Consider the following 4,952-nt stretch of genomic DNA (forward strand, 5'->3'; position numbering starts at 1 on the left):
ATCTTTTTTTTCTTTTGCATTAAACCCCACATTCTTTGAACCATTGAATCTTCAAATCTCAGTAGTATTCTAAAAGGAATAATGCTTTCCCCCAAGCGTATTCATATGGGAGCTTTAAACAAAAGGAAAAGAAAAGTAACTATTATTTTGTAATTGAGGAGGCCTGAATGAGTTCCACCCTTCAATCAGAGTCCTACCAGCGTTCAGTAGCACAAAACGTGTTCCTCAAACTTCCTCACACTATAATTTTATGTACTTTTCTTTATAATTCCCCAAGATGTCTTAGAATTTCCACCATTTTTACATATCTTTTATGCAATTCTTACCAGTAAAGTTGTAAAATAAAGCCACTCTTATCCTTCTGTCCATTTAGGATTTTTGCACCCAGGGCATAAATATAGTGCTGTGAGTTTGGTTTTAGCAAACAATGTACGTGTCATACCTTATAATTCTTTCCTGGCTTTGGTTTGACATTAAAATAGGAGAAATGGCATACTCAGAGCTCCATTACCTTTTATAGCAGACATGCAGTGTTCTCCAAGAAGATGAATGACTGGGTTACATTCTGATTATTAAAGTGAGTGAGGTTTATTACTCTGTTCAACAAAAATGTATTTAATAGCATTTTCATTATATTCAAATCATTTCCAGAGTTACACACTTAAAAAGTAAATGAAGTGTAGTTCTGTAGAGAATTACTCCTGTGTGAATTCAGGCAAAGTAAGAATAGTATATTATTCTTAATGGAAAATTCTGAATACATATTTGAGCTATAAATACATGTAAAGATGAATGATATGTTTTCCAAGGGTATTTTACTGTGAAGTTAAAGGTGATTAAGGCAAAAATGTATTAAGTTTGAAAATTTCTTTCGGAAAATGGGTGGCGTGCTCTTCAGTTTCTGCAGCCTTATTGCGGTCCATCCCTCAAGTCGCTCCATTTGCTCCGCGCAACACCTGCTTTGTGTGTGTCTTGATGTTCACGTGCTGAATGATGGTATTTCCCCTACTTCCCTGGGGAGGCATGAGTCCCTTCTGCTTCCAGGAAGAGCTCTGCATACATGTCTGAGCATAATATTTTCTCTTACTCCTCACCCTTGTTCTTTGGGATTAGGCGAAATCCTTCCACGTAACCGGCCTGAATAAGCCTGGTAATCAGGTAATATAAAGTATTAAGCCTCAATAAAGCTGGGAGAAAAAAATTTAAAAATACAATGTAAATAATAAAAAGAATAGAAGGTAATGAGAGAGAAAAGTTGTTTTACTATCTCCACAACATAAATTATGATATTGATCATCCAAAGGTGGGAATGATATGAAAGGGGAGTTAATTTTGTAGATTTAAATAAAGGGATGATCAAAAGTTAAGGGAGATGCAAAAGGGAGGAGATATGGGGATATATGTATATGTATAGCTGATTCACTTTGTTATACAGCAGAAACTAACACACCATTGTAAAGCAATTATACTCCGATAAAGATGTTAAAAAAAAGTTAAGCTAAATTAACAAATCATGTATAATTTTTACAATTTAAAAGTCACCTTTATTCATAATTAAGTAATAGGTAAAAGGACTAAGGAAATAACATTTTACTCAATTACTTACTATCCAGTGGCAGAGTGTGTTGCTCTGTCTTATCCGTCGAGTCTTTCTGCATTGAATTAGGGCAGCACATTTGTAAGTAAATCTCAGTTTATAGACTTATATGGTAACTTCAGTTTTTTTCATTCTGGTTTCTTGCATCAGTCATGTTAACCTGTATTGATTTTTATAATTTGGAAGAAATTAGATCAGGCCACTTAGAAGTGAGGCTGTTGGTCAGAAAACAAACTAACAAAAGAATTGAAAATGTGACCCACAACACTATTATTTAAAACAGCAGTGCCCTCTGCCACTAGCTGTTTATAACTGTGAAACCCGCAAGGCTGTAGAAGCTGAGTCTCTTAAGAAAGCTCATTGCATTCTTTACTTTGAAAAGAGACTCTAGTATAGAATTGAGCCTGATGTACAAGCTGGTAAACACATATTTGGCCAAGGAAAAATATTTACAGTAAAATAGTACCTGTCAGGATTCAGTATTTAATGAACACATTGAAATTAAGATGTATTTAAAGTTTTCAGTTAAAAATTTAACAAACACATCATCTAAAATAACTTCAGCTTTGTGTTAGTTTTTTCTTTAATTTTTAAACCAATTTTTTTTCACTTTTTTTTAATTGAGGTATAATTGACCTATAACATTATATTAGTTCCAGGTGTACAAATAATGATTTGCTATTTGTATACATGGTGAAATGATCACCACAATAAGTCTAGTTGACATGTGTCATCATACATAGTTACAACATTTGTTTTTCTGGTGTGAGAACTTTTAAGACCTACTCTTTTTTATTTTTTTTTTCATGTTTCTCACTTCTCTTTGATCAGGTCTTTATTCAAAATTAGCTGTCCAAAATGATTTGACCTTTGCCAAATAAGCAAATTTAAGTTTATGCCGCAGCCTTCTTTTCCTCTGTGGTGGGTTTCTTTTCTGCAGGCTTCTTTTTAGCCGGCTTCTTTTCAGCTGCTTGTTTCTTGGTCACTGGGGACTTTTTTCCCACCAAAGCCTTCTTTCGCTTCTTCAGCTTCTTAACGCAAACAGCCTTCTTTCCTTTCTTTCCCACCACAGGCTCCTTGCCTGGAATCCCCTTCTCATCTGATTTGGTTTCTATTGCTGCTGCTGCCCTATCCATCTGGATTTTGTGGTTCTTGGCCTGGCGAAGAATGGTGTTCCGGTGCATGGTCTTTGCATATGGGTTTAGCTTCTACATGATTCTCAGGTTTTTCAGTGGATTCTTCTTCAGGACTCTGCAATGAATCTTCTTGCGTGGTGCTCGCAGGGCTCTTTGGATCTCTGGGCTTTTCAAGATTCTGCTAAGGTCTGTATTGAGCATCTTGTGCATGGGGAAGTTGTAGTTACTCTTGAGGGGAGCAGCTTTACGCCAAGTGCCATACAGCTCCTCTAACTTGCGGAAAGCACTTTCAGTCCAAATGCAGAAACGTCCCACATGCCCCCCAGGAGCAAGTTTCAAAATGTTCAGTTTGCTTATATTAAGCAGAGTAGTTCCAGGGATGTTTCTGAAGGCCTTGATGATACCGTTGTCCTCATTATAGACGATGCAGGGTCCCCTGCGCTGGAAACGGCGACGGTTTCTCACTTTGCCTTTGCCAGCTCTCATTCGCTGTGAGCCGTAGACCTTTTTTGATATCATTCCTGGCCTTAAGGTTCTTCCGAAGCAAAACAGCCTCCTTGGTCTTCTTGTAGCCTTCAACTTTATCTTCAACTACCAAAGGAAGTTCAGGAACTTCCTCTATATGATGACCTTTAGACATGGCCAGCGCTGGTAAAGCTGAGGCAGCCAACGCAGAGCAGATGACATGTCGCTTCTGCATTGTATTCAGTCTGCGGTGCCAATGTCACCAGGTCTTGGCTGGCGCAAATATGCGGCCCCCACGACACATATTTCCCAAAGCACCCTGGCCAGAAGGTGAGTGCCGCCACCTCAAACCCTGGGAATTCGAGCCACAGGCCTGCCAGTACCCCAAGAGTCAGCACTGGTTTGATGAGCTGCTAATTCACTGACAGCACAGGGCTGTCTGTTGTTTTTGCACAAGTTGGTGTGAACAAAGTTCACAATATCTGGTCGAATGGGAGCCTTGAACACAGCAGGCAAAGTGACATTTTTGCCAGCTGACTCCCCCTTTTCAGAGTACACTGATATCAGTGGACGAGCACACGCCATGGCGGGAGAGGAGAAGGCCACGCTCCCCTCAACCCGGCGGCTCCCACAGGAAAAGCAAAATCTATTCTTCTAAAAACTTCCAAATATGCAATTTGGTGTTATTAACTATAGTCACCATGCTTTACATTATATCTCCATAATTTTTTAAACCAATTTTAAAAATATAATCTAATGTGCATGTAAATCGTAATTTAGGCTGATTTTTAAAAATGTCTTTATCTTAATATTCTTTGATATTATTTTTAATATTGCTTATTACTCTGTTTATCCTTACAATTTTCTATGCAGCATTTGGGTTGTATATTACTGAACAAAAATGAGCAGTTATAATCTGAAATTAGCAATCATTCTAACCCAATGAAAAACATTGATGAACTTTTGATTAAGAATAAATATTAGTTTTATAATAAAAATATCAATATAATTTTGATAAGTAGATCTTTTTGGATAACATTATTAACATTTAGATTATGAGATTACAGTCGGCCCTTGAACAACACAATTTTGACCTGTGGGGGTCCACCTATACACAGATTTTTTTCTCAGTAGCAGATACTACAGTACTACATGATTTGAGGTTGGTTGAATCCCTGTATGCCAAAACACAGACAAGGAGGAACCACGTATTCAGAGGGCTGGCTATGACTTATATGCAGACTTTTGACTGCACGGAGGGTCAGCACCTCAAATGCTGCATTGTTCAAGGGTCAACAGCAGTATTCCATTTCTTTTTTTTTATAAGCCTGTTTTTTTTTTTTTTGGTTTTTTTGTTTGTTTTAGATTTGGATTTCTCATATGCGAGAGATCTTGTGGTATTTGTCTTTGTCTGACTTATTTCACTTAGGATAATGCCCTTTAGTCCACCCATGTTGTCATAAATGACAAGGTTTTATTCTTTTCTATGGCTGAATAATATTCCATTGTGCACACATATCACAATTTCTTTATTCATCCACTGATGAACACTTAGGTTGTTTCCGTGTGTTGACCATTGTAAATAATGCTGCAATGGACATGGAAGTGCATATATCTTTTCAAGTTAGTGTTTTTGCTTTCTTCAGATAAATACTAAGAAGTGGAATAGCTGGATCATATGGCAGTTCTATTTTTAATTTTCTGAGGAACCTCCATACTGTTTTCCATAGTGGCTGCACCAATTTACATTCCCA

At 37.4% G+C, this 4,952-nt stretch overlaps 1 pseudogene; it reads right to left on the reverse strand.

Moving 5' to 3' along the window:
* Window positions 1-2,167: 2,167 nt before the first annotated feature.
* LOC111180144 (large ribosomal subunit protein uL4 pseudogene) lies at window positions 2,168-3,818 on the reverse strand (annotated as a pseudogene).
* Window positions 3,819-4,952: the final 1,134 nt, after the last annotated feature.

The sequence above is a fragment of the Delphinapterus leucas genome, chromosome 14 (assembly GCF_059928025.1).
Source record: "Delphinapterus leucas isolate spDelLeu-1000000601 "Yukka" chromosome 14, BTC_Dleu_Yukka2, whole genome shotgun sequence".
Lineage (NCBI taxonomy): Eukaryota > Metazoa > Chordata > Mammalia > Artiodactyla > Monodontidae > Delphinapterus > Delphinapterus leucas.